Below are 15,194 nucleotides of genomic sequence, written 5' to 3' on the forward strand. Positions count from 1 at the left end.
TGCATCAAAGATCATTTTTTTTTAAAGAAATTGGATTTAAGCAAGTTTGTAATTTAGAGGTGATTTACAGAATGTGTAGGCATGTATGAAGGAAATACATCATTTTGTATGAGTTACAAGTGAACATTTATGGATTTTTGGTAGCTGAGAGGGATCCTGTATCTTCCAGCTGTATATGTAAAGAAATTTAGGCAGGAAACACTTCTTAAATCCCTACTAGTGTGTTTTCTTGGCAAACTTCACAGAAAGCACTGCATGGTTTTGGGAAGGGAGAAGACACCGTTGCTCCCTTCCCCAGACTTCCTGAGAACACCTCTCTCAGAAGGCACTTTGTCTTCAGATACATTCAGGAGTGCTCTGCAGTTTTCTCCACTAGTGTATTTTTGTTGTCATTGCTGCTAACGGATCTGCTGTGCCTTCCCCAAGGAGGGGGGCTCTCAGTGAAGCTGAATTAAACTAATCTGTGGTTCTTGTGAAGTGATGGAAAGACCAGGTTCTAGAGGTTCTTGTGGAGTGATGGAAAGACCAGGTTCTAGAGGTTCTTGTGGAGTGTAGTCTGTGGGGTAGGGTGGGGACAAGGGTGGGGTGTGCAGGTAGGTGCCAGGCCAAGGAAGGAATCAGGTTGTGATCTGGGCAACGAGGTGTACATTGCTCTTTGTACTTGTTTTGCATTTGCTAGATGGCTAGTGTAACGTAGGGAGACTAAGGAAGGGGCTGGAGCAAGATTGGGAGCTCAGTTCAGGTAAGACAGGTAGATGGGAACAGGAAAAAGACTGGGATAAGAGCAGCCCAGACAGGAAGGGGCTTAAGGAAGTAAAGGATAGATAGCATCAAGGCCAGTGCCTAGGAGTAAGCCAAGGTAGCCTCTGAGAGTCCTGGGACCCTGCAGTCCATGCACATTGCTCATCGTGCTTGCTGATTGTCTGATCTCTTCCCTGCCATTATTTTGAGCAAGTTCAGAACCAGAACTTGTTCTGTTACCTAGCACCTGCGCAGCCTCATATACCCAGTGAGTTCTCAGTGTTGTTGAGTGGGTAAGAAAATCAAGGAGGACTTACACTCATCAATGTTTATTGAGTGGTACATGTATGCCAGGAGCTATGCTAGTATCTAGGGATAAAGCAGTGGGCAAAAATAGATTGTTAAAAATCCCTTCCCAGGCTGCGCAGGGTGGCGCACGCCTTTAATCCCAGCATTTAGGAGGCAGAGGCAGGCAGAACTCTATAAGTTTGAGGGCAGCTTGGTCTACAGAATGAGTTTTGGGACAGCCAGGGCTACACAGAGAAACCCTGTCTCAAAAAACAAACAAACAAACAAAACTCCCTGTCCTATATGTCTTTCTTTCTTAAGAATGGGAAAGCTGTCAGGAAGGAAGTAGACAGGCACCAAAAGAAAGTCTGAAGGCACCAGAGATATCTGTGTTCATCCATGAACTGAGCCCACATCCCAAAAGGCATTGTTAAAGTCACTAATCTGGAGCTGAAGAGATGACCCAGCAATTAAGAAGGCTTGTGACTCTTCCAAAGGACATGAGTTCCGTTCCCAACACTCATGTTGGGTGGTTAACAACCACCTGTAACTCCAGCTCCAGCAGATCTGATGCCTTCTTCTGGATTCTGCATGTATTCACACACACACACACACACACACACACACACACACACACACACACACATAAAAAAAAAATGAAAGTAAAGTTATTAACCTGTGTGTAGGAGGGAGAGTGAGTCAGAGGAGAGACCTAGACATGGGACCAGTTAGCCCTAGAGAAAAATGTAAATTTGGAACCAGGGAAAGATTACTCAGGGGAGTTCCCCTAGGGGGCATTCACTTAGCTCTCTGTTAAATAGGGGATGAGGTGTTCAATGGGGAAGGGAGGCAGAGGGAAGATGACATTTGGAGCCAAGAAAAAGACTACAGTAAGAACAGTATGGCAGCTCCAAAGCCCCAGAGGAGAGGGAGGCTCCACTGGTAATTGCTGTGGATATGTAGGGTTGTTCTCTGCTGATGTGTCAGGGTGAAAAACAGTTGGGGTTATCCGAGTCCCAGTGAAGATCTGCTTGGAAAGGTAACATAGGCAACCGGGATGTGTGGGTGTGCTCATGGTGTTTAGGCCAAGTTTGGAATAAACTGGAAACCAGGAGTAGGCACTGACCTGAAGGACTGGGAAAGAAGGCTGGGCTGCAGGAGGTGAACTTTGTGGACTGGGAGGATAAGCTCCAGAGCTGCCCTCGGATTGCTCTCTGAACCAGACAAACTGTTTCTAACAGGCCTTTATGTGCCATAATTCCTGTGCTTTTCCTAAAGAGTGGTGAACTGCACTTCTAAGTGGTTAGGTAGGAAACAACCCCAACAGCCTTAGATGGTGAGTTTGGGTGCTTAAGTATTTGTTGATACTCTGTGATAGAGGAAGGCAGTTGGAGGGACCATCCCAGGCCAAGTAACTTTTCAGTGGCTTCTTAAAATTTCTGGGCCAGCTTTTCTTTCTTCTAAAAGAAATATTTAGAAGGATGTGAAAGGGGACCATAGGCTGTTCCCCTCTGTATTTTAAAATATGCATCAATACCTTTTTTTTTTTTTTTTTGAGACAGAGTCTTTGGTGTGTAGCCTTGGCCTGCCTGGAGCTCACTATATAGACCAGATTGGCCTCAAACTCAGAGATATGCCGGTCTCTGCCTCAGGAGTACTAGGATCAAAAACCTGTGCCGCCACTCCGGGCTCAACATCTGCACTTTAGACAACAGTGCATATGTGGCCCTACTTAGCCGTGGAAAATAAGTTAACAGCTGTATTGAACATGTGCAGAACTTTTTGTTCTTTATCATTATTTCCTAAACAATATGATATAACAACTATTCTCAATTTCCATATTAGTTACATTGTGTCAGGTATTGTAAATAATCTAGAGATTACTTGAAGCGTGTTAGGAAGATGTACTGAGCATAGGTTATGTGCAAGTACTACCACCATTTTCGAGTTTGAGTGTCCTTGGATTTTGGCGCAGGAACCAATCCCTACAAATACCAATAGCCAACAATGGATATTCTTGGTACCTCTGGATTTTGTTTACATTCTTTCTTGCTGTTGTCCTCCCCCATCATCTGTGCCCCAACCCCAACACACACACACACACACACACACACACACACACACACACACACACACACACACACACAGGGTTTCTCTGTGTAAAAGCTCTGGCACTGCCTCCCAGAGTGCTCGGATTAAAGGTGTGAGCCACCACTGCCTGGCTGTTTGCATTCTTTTAATACTTGGGCTTATTCTTGTGCCAGTTTTGAAGGAATGTCACTTTTCTATCTTTTCAACATGAAAGCTTTACATATGTGTTGTTCCCTTATCTGGGGACAGGGTCTTCTATTGCTATGTAGCATTGGCTGGCCCAGAACTTCTCTTATAGACCACATTATCCTTGAACTTGGAATTCTCTTCCTGTCTCTACTTCCTAGAGATTTCAGCCATGAGCCACCATGACTTTAAAAGAAACAACAAATAGAAACTATATAATCTCTTACTCTTTCCAAGAAACTTTAGTTAAATATTGAAAATATAGAGCAAACAGATCATGTAGCATTATTTGCTTAACAGTTTTTAGATATAACCCATATTCTAGTGTTTCCTATTGAGATCATGTGCTTGAAATAGCTGCATGGGCTGCCCCTGTCCTCCTTCATGGTTTTTTGTTTTTGTTTTTGTTTTGTTTTGTTTTTCAAGACAAGGTTTCTCTGTGTAGCCCTGGCTGTCCTGGAACTCATGCTGTAGACCAGGCTGGCTTCAAACTCACAGAGATCCACCTGCCTCTGCCTCCCAAGTGCTGGGATTAAAAGCAAGCGCCACCACTGCCCGGCTGTTTTTATATTTTTGTTGTTTTTTTGAGACAGGTTATCACTCTATAGTTCAAGCTGGCCCAAAACTTCCTGTGTAGCCCCTGCTGGCCTCAAACTTGTAGCAATTGTACTGCCTGTTGCACAAGTGCTAGGATTCTCGTCATGAGCCTCCATGTTTGATGGTTCTTGAATGGCCTGTGGTGCATTACGTTCTTAATACCTTTGGGTTTTAAATTGCTTGCCTTTTGGTGAGTTTTAAAAATGTGATCTCTGCCAGGTGAAGAAAATCCTAGTATTTTTTTCACTAGAAGTTGAAGAGTTACTGGGTTAAAAACCCAGATCACCATCCCTGAGATTACATCAAGTGGTCTGGAGGCTCATGGGCTGGAATTCTCTGGGTCTCTGGGTTTAGTTTGTATCTCCATGTGAAAGTCAAGGTAGACAATGTAATCTCTTTATTGCTCATTTCTCTCTCACCCACAGTACTGATGCTGTTAAGTCATTTTAGGTCATGCAGCCTTTATGGGCACTTTCTTTCTTTGGTTTTCCGAGATAAGGTTTCTCTGTGCCTTTCCTGGAACTCACTCTGTAGCCCAGGCTAGCCTCAAACTCACAGAGATCCTCCTGGCTCTGCCTCCTGAGTGCTGGAATTAAAGGCATGCGCTACCACCGCCCAGCTATGGGCACTTTCTGTGTCTCCCTTTGCCTTCATCTGTGATGAGTAATGCTGGTAGTTAGGAGCTGTTTCTCTGAATAATGCTGTTTTCATGAAGCTTGGTTGGAGAAGGAACATCAAATAATATTAACTATTCATTCATAGAGCAGGTCTTTCCCTCACCTTTCAGTCCTCCTGACAGCCTTTCAGGGAAATACTATCTTCCTAAGGAAAATGGAGTGCTGAGGCCCTACAGACAAGGAAATGGGGAAACTGGGTGCTGTAACTCCCAAGATAAGCACTTCTTCCAAGCCTGTCTTAGTCAAGAATATATTAATTGATTGGAGAAAATCCTGCTTTGTAAAATGGAACATCTTTGATAAAATAAGGATGCAGTGGTAGGAACCAATAAGCCTTTTGGGTACGGATGCTTAATGGGTGCCCTCTTCACTATGTGAGCATTGGGAGGAGGAGGTTTGTGCTGCTGGCATGCAAGAGGTCTCAGGTGCAGTCCTGTGTGGTCATTGAAAGGCATTGCTTTCTTTTTTTTGTTGTTAGCTACATGTCACTGGTGGGTAAAAAACAAAACAAAACTTGATTTTAGAGGATTAATTCTAAAACTAAACTGATTAATGAACATTTTTTTTAATTTAATTTTTTTTATTTTACAATACCATTCAGTTCTACATATCAGAAACGGGTTCCCCTATTTTCCCCCCACCCCCTCCCCTTACCCCAGCCCACCCCCCATTCCCACCTCCTCCAGGGCAAATCCTCCCCTGAGGACTGCGATCAACCTGGTAGACTCAGTCCAGGCAGGTCCAGTCCCTTCCTCCCAGTCTGAGCCAAGTGTCCCTGCATAAGCTCCAGGTTTCAAACAGCCAACTCATGCAATAAGCACAGGACCTGGTCCCACTGCCTAGTTGCCTCCCAAACAGATCAAGCCAATCAACTGTCTCACCTATTCAGAGGGCCTGATCCAGCTGGGGGCCCCTCAGCCTTTGGTTCATAGTTCATGTGTTTCCATTCATTTGACTGGTTTTTTTTTTTTTCAATAATTGAGTAAAACCGAAATTTATTATAAGCCACAGTTGTCCTAGGGACCTCCATGCTATATATATATAGCCTCCATGGTTCTATGAACATTTTTTTTTTAAAGAATCTTAGCAGTATTGGGTTTAAGTTGCCACTCTTAAAACGTAATCAAATAGGGTTTATCAAAGTTATAATGAAGAAAATATAAATTATTTGTAATTAGACAATAATTAAAGGCCAGTACATGCCCAGTGATTTTTAAAGTGCTTGAAAAACAATTAGTTTCCTTAAGTAGGTTAAACATCTGGGTTACAAGCTTGTTTATACTGTTAATTTACTTAGCAAACCTGTTCTTCATAGATGATGCGAAGGTGAACTTCAGCTTGGCTCTCTAAACGATCACAAGTTTAAGTTTAATGAGTGTCCTTTAATTTTTTCTTATGCATTATTAGTGAGTTTTTCTTTTAATTCTAAAAGTATTCTTCTCTTCCTCCCCCCTCCCCCCAGTAGTTCAGTCCTAAATGCTGGTAAGAAAGAAGAATAAGGTGTAGGAGGCCTAGTGAGAGCTCAGGTAGACTGAGGAGGCCTTCACAAGGAAGAATGTGGTGTGGCATGTCAGGACCCAAGAGAGGAGGAGGCTGTGCGGGTGGCAGCAGTTAAATGGACGTTAATATGAGCCAGCAGCTCTCCCTCAGAGAAGGGTGTTACACAGACAACTCAGATGGACCCTACAGTGTTAAATAGCAATCAGAAATGCTAGTATGGAGGATGGGGATGGAACTCGGAGGTAAGCATTTGTCTTTCATGCACAAGGCCCTAGGTTCTGATCCTTAGTAATGAGGAAAAAAAAACTGATGTGGGTCCATGGTTTTTAATAAGCATCAATCAAAACAGAATAGTATCAGTGTGCACATGCATCTCTGTGGCAAGTATTTGTGTGTGTGCATCCATACACACCTGCATCTGTGCCCTGGCCATGTTATCAGAGGTGGGAATGCTTCCTAAAACAGCAGTCCCTAGTAGCAGTGAGAATCTTAACTTCTGTATACCACTTCTGCCTAAAAGAATCTTGGCTTCTTGGAGAAGTGATTCATTATGGGTTTGTGATTATGTTTAAAGTGAATCTGGGACATCCTATACTAAAGAGCAAGGACATCTTTGTGATGAGTAATAGGACCATGGCAGGGGAAGGTGGGATCCAGTTTGAAGGTGCTCCTAATAGTCAACTTTGATATAACTTGATTTTCAAAATTTAAGAAATGACAGTTATGAATTAAAACCTGTGGAATAAGAGAAAACTAAGAGTTCTCATACAATGTCACTATACATTTGTAAGAAATCATATTTGTGAACTCAGAAATAAACTCAGTTTGAGGAATAGACTTCAAGGTCAAAGTAACTTTCTACTGAGTACCTATTGATCACCAAGGGAGAAGAGTCTCTACTGTGGAGACACATCTGGGAGAAGCCACATCACCAGCAGGGCACAGGCAGGAGCTGTGTCTCCTGCTAGGACACAAAGACAAGCAATACTACTTCTGTGATATTTCTGCAGAGGTGCAGGACCTGAATCAAATCATGAAGAAACCCTAGTTTGAGGGTTATTGTGCAATAACCGAGTATAATCGTCACAACTATTTCTAGACTGTAAACGTCAAAGCGAGTCTGGGGAATTGTTCTGAACTAAAGAGATAATGAAATGTAGCACCGGAGTCTGACCCAGGGCTTTAATGTGAGGAAAAAGTAGCAAGAATTGAAGGGGGCTTAAAGAATAAATGTTAGAAATGTATGTTAGTTTCTGAGCCTGATAGATGTATTGTAATCATATAGGACAGTGGAAAACATCTACTAAAATATTTGGAATGAAAAGACATCAAACTGACAACTTACCATAGCAGTCTGCAAAAGTTTTTGTTAGTTTTTTGGTACTGTTCTTGCAACTTTTATATACATTTGTGATTATTACAGAACTTTAAAAGAATTTTTAAAGTAGTTTTCTTTTATTTTTATTTTTTTTATTTTAGAGAGAGAGGATCTCATTATGTAGCACTGGCTCATCCAGAACTTTGACTTCTGATTGCTGGGACTAGCAGTGTGTGCCAGTACATCCAACCCCCAAAGTAACTAAAAGTTAAACCATAAGAAGTACAGGCTAGCCTGAGCTACATGAAGCCCTGTCTCAAAATTGCAAATGACCAACTTTTTATCTCGTAGCTTTGTAAAAACCAAAATGTTTCCTTCATATCCTTGGCTCATACGACGCCTAACCCGTAAAGACATTAACATGGTCCTTCTATTCAATGAGTGCTACAGTAGGGGCAAGAGGCCTGGATGGACAGGGTAATTGCAGGTGTATGGGATCCTTGGCCTTCTAATCACTGGTCTGAGAATCTACTGTGTGTCTCAAAAATCACAGCCTGTAACAAGCTGCTTCTGTCCACCGTTCCCACTGAGGTAGTCTTTTGGTGAGAAGGACTGAGACTGTGATGAGGCCAGGTTATATATATGCTGAATGAACTTCAGCTTTGAGGCTGCCGCTGACTTATGACATGTTAAAATATGTTCCGCTAGGCTGAGGCTAAAGCTCAGGTGTGGTAGATTGCTTGCCCAGCATGAATGAAGCCCTGGGTTTGATTCCTGGAATTGTATAAATGAGGCATGTTGGTTCATGCCTGCTGTAGCAGTCAGGGAGGTAGAGGCAGGAGGATCAGAAATTCAAGGTCATCTTTGGTTGTACATCAAGTTGGAGGCCAGTCTAAGATAAATGAGAGTACATTTCAAAAATAAAAGGGCCAGTGAGATGTTTTGCTAGTTAATAGCATTTGCCACCAAGCTTGACTGTCTTAGTTCAGTCCCCAGGGTTCATTTGGTAGAAGAAGGGATTGAGTTTCACAACTTGCCCTCTGACCTCTACATGCACACATTTCTCACATAATAAATAAATGAGTGTAAAAACAATTTTTTCTCTAATCCAGCCTGGATTGACAAGTAGCTCAAAACAAAGTACATGTTCAGTCCTGAGTCATTGATGCTCTTCTCTTGAGCCTGGTGCCCAGGCTCTCTAGTACATCACAAAGAGCTCCCATGTCACACAGCATGCCAGGTTTCTCACCCACCCTGTGGCTGACTTGCCCCCTTCACGGATTCCCACCAGGGTCCTCTGGCTATGTGACCCATCTTCCTCTCTGCTTCACCCATGTCTCACCATTTGCCCTTCCAGGTACGTCATGGAAACCAGACAGAAATAGAATGGGAAGACTGTCTTCGATTACTTTGATGAATGCCACGTATGGCACCCCTTACAGCTCTTGCAGTCCTTTGGTTTTTCCTTGGCTTTTCATTTTTATTTTTCTTAGTTCTGGGAGTTAAGAACGGGCCTGGCTGAAACATGCTAGGCAAATCGCTGTACCACACCCCTGGCCTTCAGTTACATGAAGTCCATATTTAAGAAATTTTGAGACTCAGTATCTTCGTTTTTCAGCCTTAGTTTCAGTCAGTGGATCAGCTTATGGTATGAGGTCTTCTGCTGATGTTTTACTTTGATTTTTGTCCATGTGGCAGGAGCAGCTGAGATGTACTGTTAGAAATTTCTGAAAATTCCAGCCTCGTCTATCTTTGTGTGGGTTCAGTGATCTGGAATCCAGAAGGGCCATTGGTCACAGGGTGGGAGGATAGGAGCTACATCACCTTCAGCCCCAAGCTCTTCTTGTACTGCTCTTCGTGCATCTCGTTTTTCTCTTCCTTCCTCAGGCTTGCTTTTTTCCAGCTTTCCATCAGGAGTTCTTGTCTCTAACCTCGTCGTCTTTAGCCTTCTGCCTCTCACCTCTATTTGCTGCTCTATAAATAAAGGAGAATCTAAAGAAAAAAGAAAGGAAATAACAGAGAAAAGAGAGAATAAACTTCATTTACTTTGGGAGATGGGACCTTGCTATATTTTTCTGGCTGGCCTCAAACTCAAGGTCCTCCTACCTCAGCCCCCCAAATGCTATTATAAAACAGGGGAGCACAGCCGCACCTAGCAGAAGAGACATTTTATCATGTAATGCTTTGAGCAGAATACTTTGTTTGAGACAAGGTCTTTGGGAAATTAATTTTGTGTGTGATCTGTATGTGCGCACGCATGTAGAGGATGGAGTAGGTCTTCCACCTTTATGTGGGTTCTGGGTATCAACTCAGTTAACTAGGCTTGCATCATTGTGTGGCTGCTGTCTCTCCAGCCTGAGACAAGGTCTTGCTGTGTTATGTAGCCCAGGCCCAGGACCTTGAGTTCACTATCCTCCTGACTCAGCCTCTCATATTTAACCTAACTGGTTTTGTTGTTGTTTGTTTTTGTTTTTTGTTTGGTTTTGGGTTTTGAGAGCACTTGCCTGTGCATATGGAGACCAGAGATTGATTCCAGGTGTCCTCCTCACTCTCCACCTCATGTTTTTTGAGACAAGATCTCTCACTGAAGCCAGAGCTCACTGATTCCAGCTAGACTGGTTTGCAGAACACCCCAGAGAGCCACAGCACTTGGATTACAGGCATGCAGTCAGTGCTGGTCTTTATGCTTACATGGAAAGCACTTACACAGTAGAGCTGTTTCCCTGGTACATTAACTGTCTTTATGTTGCCACATCTTTTTTAAAGTCTCAGAATTCTTGAATATTTTCTCTTATATTTCATAAGCCATTGACTGTGGTGGCATTGTTTTTTAATCATGATAAAGGGACAGGAACTTTCATATGCAAGGTTTACTTGCAAATCCAGTCAATCTTATGAAATGTTGTCATCTACTATTTATTCATGGATCACTAGGCATACCCCCCACCCCACCCCCCCACACATGCACACATGAGGATGTTGTGGCCAGTAGCCAAGCCAGTCATTCCACAGCCACATTGCTCTCCAGAGATTAGCAGAGCCCAAGCAGTGCCTTTTCCTGGTGTTTTGATTCCTGCACCTTGCTGGATACAGAGGTGCTGAGAAGTGACTGCTAGAGTGGATTTTCTGTGCTACAGAGCTGTAGTTGGTTCTTTTCACTCTTTGGGGCCGCGCCACCCAGCTCCCACATAAATACACGGAGACCTGTTTTTACCTATGAATGCCGGGCCTTAACTTGGCTTGTTTCTAGCCAGCTTTTCTAACTTAAATTATCCTGTTTCTCTTTAGCTATGTTTTGCTTCTGGGCTTTTTACCTTTCTTTATTCTATATATTTTTCTTCCTTTCTTGCTATGTGTCTGGCTGTGTGTCTGGGTGTCTGGCCCCTGGCATCCTCCTCTCCTCCTTTTCTTGCTCCTCAATCCTTTCTTGATCCTAGATTTCTCCTCTTATTAATTCTCTCTGCCCAGCAGCCCCACCTATCCCTCTCCTGCCTAGCTATTGGCCATTCAGCTCTTTATTAGACCAGTCAGGTGTGTTAGGCAGGCACAGTAACACAGCTTCACAGAGTGCAACACATTTTTGCATCATTAAACAAATATTCCACATCTTAAATTAATATTTCACAACACAGAGTGGTTTGTGGAACTTGGGTTTTAATGTTTGCAATAGTGTTTATAAATGCGTGTCCCTCTAGAGCAGTGGTTCTCAACCTTCCTAATACTACAACCCTTTAATACACTTCCTCGTGTTGTGGTGACTCCCAACCAAAAATTATTTTCGTTGCTACTTCATAACTGTAATTTTGCTAGTTATGAATCATAATGTAAACATGTTTTCCAATGGTCTTAGGTGACCCCTGTGAAAGGGTCATTTGACCCTAAAGGGGTTGTGACCCACATGTTGAGAAACATCCTCTAGATGTGTAATGGCAGGGGTAGCAGGTGGGGAGGGCTGGTGGCCAGAGCTGCAGGGCCTCCTTGATACTCCACTGTGAGAATATTTGACTTTGGTGACTGCAGAGTTGCCTGCAGCTGTCGAGCTAAGCCACACTGTACCACCTGCTCTTGTTCCCAGTCATTGGTGGTGGCTGCTGCTGCTTTTTCCGTTTTGCCAATTTCTTGATTCCTATAGTGATACAAGTGGTTCCCTGAAAAAGCACAGGAAAAACATATTTGGTTCCTAACCTTGTTCTTATTTACTAGTACAATTAACAGAAAAGATTCTCAACAGTTATTACTTTGAAAATACAATGCATTTTTATCTTACTAAACAGCAGTATTGGATTTATTGCATTCTTTTCACTTTCAGCACAGCTTAAAAATTTTTAGTTAGCATACAGATTAATGGGGTTTCTTTTTTTAAAAGTGTGACTTATTTATTTATTTATTTATTTATTTATTTATTTATTTATTTATTTTTGAGACAGGGTTTCTCTGTGTAGCTTTGCGCCTTTCCTGGATTCGCTCTGTAGACCAGGCTGGCCTCGAACTCACAGAGATCTGCTTGCCTCTGCCTCCTGAGTGCTGGGATTAAAGGCGTGCGCCACCACCGCCTGGCATTATTTATGTATTTATGAGTGTTCTATCTGCATGTATGCTTTCATGCCAGAAGAGGGCATCAGACCCCATTACAGGTGGTTGTGAGCCACCATGTGATTGCTGGGAATTGAACTCAGGACCTCTGGAACTCAGCCAGCACTCTTAACCACTGAGCCATCTCTCCAGCCCAAAATTATTGGGTTTCATTATGACATTTTCAGATATACGTCATACACTTTACTCTTACTGCCTTCTCTGTCCTCTCCACCTCCCAAAAGTCCCCTTTCTGCTTTCCTGTGTATATATGAAGTGTATATGTATATATACAGTATTTATGTCTGTTTGTTTGTCTATCTATAGTCAAACCTAGATTCCACATGTGAAACAGAACATCCAGTATTTATTTATTTATTTATTTATTTATTTATTTATTTATTTATTTGGTTTTGGATTTGTTTGTTTGGTTTTTTTTGTTTTTTTGTTTTTTTTCCGAGACAGGGTTTCTCTGTGTAGTTTTGATGCCTGTCCTGGATCTCACTCGGTAGACCAGGCTGGCGTCGAACTCAGAGAGATCCACTTGGCTCTGCTTCCTGAGTGCTGGGATTAAAGGCATGTGCCACGAATGTCCGGTATTTTATGTTTCCCCTTTCCTTCTCTTGCTTTTTCTTTCCTTTAGACCAGCACTTCTCCACTCAATCCCCATTTTACTTTCATGTCACAAACATGTCTGTGTGTATATCTGTAAGTGTATTCGTATTTAAGTCTATGAGAGAAAATTTTGTTTTATTTCACATGATCTCCAGTTCCATTTTCATCACCATTTGGAAAGACTCTTGAAAATGTGTAGTTAAGAGCTTGGCATACAATCTTGTGTGTGTACATACACATGCTCATGTAGGTGAGCATGGGTTGTCATGTGTGTTGCGCATGTGTGCTCGTAGAGGCCTGAGGTTGGTATTGGATGTCGTACATAGTTGCTCTTGCCTTTTTTTCTTGTGTCAGTATCTCACTGAAGCTGGAGCTCATTTGTTTGACTGAGCTGGCTGGCCAGCAAGCTCCAGGAAGCTGCCCTTCTCTTGCTTCTCTAGCATTGGGATTACAGACATGTGCCCCTGTGCCGGGCTTTTACATGTGGGTCTTCATGCTTACATGGCAAGTACTTTACCAGCCAAGCAGCTCCCCAGCCCTCTTTGTATGTTTTAACAGTGACGTTAATTTCAGGTGTCCTCCTCAAATAGACTGGCTGTTCTGACCACTGGGTCCCTATTTTATCCATTGCTTGGCATTTTGTTGTAGGACACATTGTTAGAATTTAACTGTCTTGTTCACTCATGTGTCCCATGTCCTTAATAGTAGTGTAGGGTTTATAATGTTGTAGTGAGCAAACAAATGTGTCTGTGACTAGTCCACAGTTTTGTACCAGTTTGTACCAAAATATGAAAGAGTATAAAGCACACACTTGATGCTGATTGAAAGGCAGTTGCTGGTAGTCCTGAGTGCTGGTTCTGACTTGCATTACAAAGAATCAAGGTACAGTAATATAATCGCTGAATGATCACAAGCACAGTCAAATGATAGTTCCTTACAAAAGAAGCGACATCATTAGCCTGGGAGCTTGGGACTTAGTGAGCTCTGCTGGAGAATCATTAGTCCAAAAATTAACAGCTGAGCATTGGGATTTTGTTCTGTTGTTTGTCGAGACAGGGTTTCTCTGTGTAGCCCTGGCTGTCCTGGAATTCACTCTGTAGACCAGGCTGGCCTTGAACTAGAGATCTGCCTGCCTCTGCCTCTTGAGTGCATGGATTAAAGGCATACACCACCACTGCTCCACAAGCATTGAATAATTTTTAAAAATTAATTATAGATGACTTGAAAACAATCATTGTTAGAAACAAATGTTTTTTGTTTTGTTTTGTGGCACATATAGGTACATACTCTACCATGGGTGGAACTATACTCCCAGCTCAGAAATAATAGTCTTGAGACAATCTCCATTTACTTTATTCTCTCTTTCTTCCTTTCTCCCTTTCTTTCTCCCTTTCTTTCTCTCTTTCTTTCTTTCTTTCTTTCTTTCTTTCTTTCTTTCTTTCTTTCTTTCTTTCTTTCTTTCTTTCTTTTTCTTTCTCTCTCTCCCTCTTTCTTTCTTTCTTTCTTCTTTCTTTCTCTCTCTCCCTCTTTCTTTCTCTCTCTCTATTTCTTTCTTTCTCTCTTTCTTTCTTTCCCTCTCTCTTTCTCTCTCTTTCTTTCTTTCTTTCTTTCTTTCTTTCTTTCTTTCTTTCTTTCTTTCTTTCTTTCTCTGTTTCTTTCTCTCTTTCTCTCTCTCTCTTTCTCTCTTTCTCTCTTTCTTTTGTAGTTATTGGAGCTGGAGAGATATCTCAACAGTCCCTCTGGAGGTCAGTTCCTAGCACCCATATCAAGAGTCTGTGATTAGAAGTACTTACTGTTATTCAGAGTTCACATGCCAGCACCTATTGGGTAGATCACAACTGCCTGGAAGTCAAGCTCCAGGGGATCTGATGCCCCCTTGTATTTGTATACAAGTGCACACATACATAAATAAAAATCCTTTTTTAAAGTTTGACTTTTAAAGGATCAGCATGCTGGCACAACTTACAATCCCAGAACCTAAGTGGTAGAGATGGGAGGATCAGAAGCTTGAGGCCAGCCTGATAAATAGTGAGCCCTCAATCTAAAAAAAAAGCTGCCATATAAGCCGTATAAGTTGCACACTCCGGAACGTACTGACCATGAACTATTTCTAAAGGTTGGCAAATTCATCTTTTTTGTTTAAACATTTCCCCATTTAAGTATGCAGTTTTTATGTGTCAGTGAGATGGCTTAGCAGGTAAGAGCACTTGCCATACAAGCCCGACGAATCCCTGAGTTGGATGCCTAGAACTTGTAGTGTGAGTTGTCCTGACACCCCACCTACAGGTGCCATGGCACGTGCATAGCTGCGCAGATGCAGTAATGAATAAAAACCAACAGAATACTATCCCGAGGGATCTGAGAAATGCACTTGGGATTAACGTAATAGAACATCCATGGAGAATGTGTAAAGAGGTTAGAAAGTACTAAATTTAGACCTAAATAGTAATAGAACTCTATCAGCTCATGAATAAAGAAGAATCAATGATTTAAAGAGGTCACTTTTCCTTGAGATGGTGCATAAACTCAAACCTATTTCAGTGGTAATTCCAGTAACTTTTGAAACTTGATAAGGTGATTTAAAATTTATATGGAAGAGGAAAGGAATG

At 42.2% G+C, this 15,194-nt stretch overlaps 1 protein-coding gene across 24 annotated transcripts in view; it reads left to right on the forward strand.

Annotated features, from left to right (window-relative positions):
• Positions 1 to 15,194, forward strand: part of Tnrc6b (trinucleotide repeat containing adaptor 6B) — a 233,638-nt gene that overhangs the window by 109,806 nt on the left and 108,638 nt on the right. For 3 of the 24 annotated variants that reach the window (XM_042265402.2, XM_076556369.1, XM_076556379.1), the window contains exon 1: positions 8,649 to 8,755. The exons of 16 other annotated variants lie outside the window; for them this stretch is intronic. The gene's annotated coding sequence lies outside the window, so the exon portion shown is untranslated. Of the gene's footprint in view, positions 1 to 8,648; positions 8,756 to 15,194 lie in introns of those variants that run through there. 5 more of the 24 variants (XM_076556371.1, XM_076556378.1, XM_076556365.1 and 2 more) reach the window with 3 other exon arrangements.

Source organism: Peromyscus maniculatus, chromosome 20, assembly GCF_049852395.1.
Source record: "Peromyscus maniculatus bairdii isolate BWxNUB_F1_BW_parent chromosome 20, HU_Pman_BW_mat_3.1, whole genome shotgun sequence".
Classification (NCBI taxonomy): Eukaryota; Metazoa; Chordata; class Mammalia; order Rodentia; family Cricetidae; genus Peromyscus; species Peromyscus maniculatus.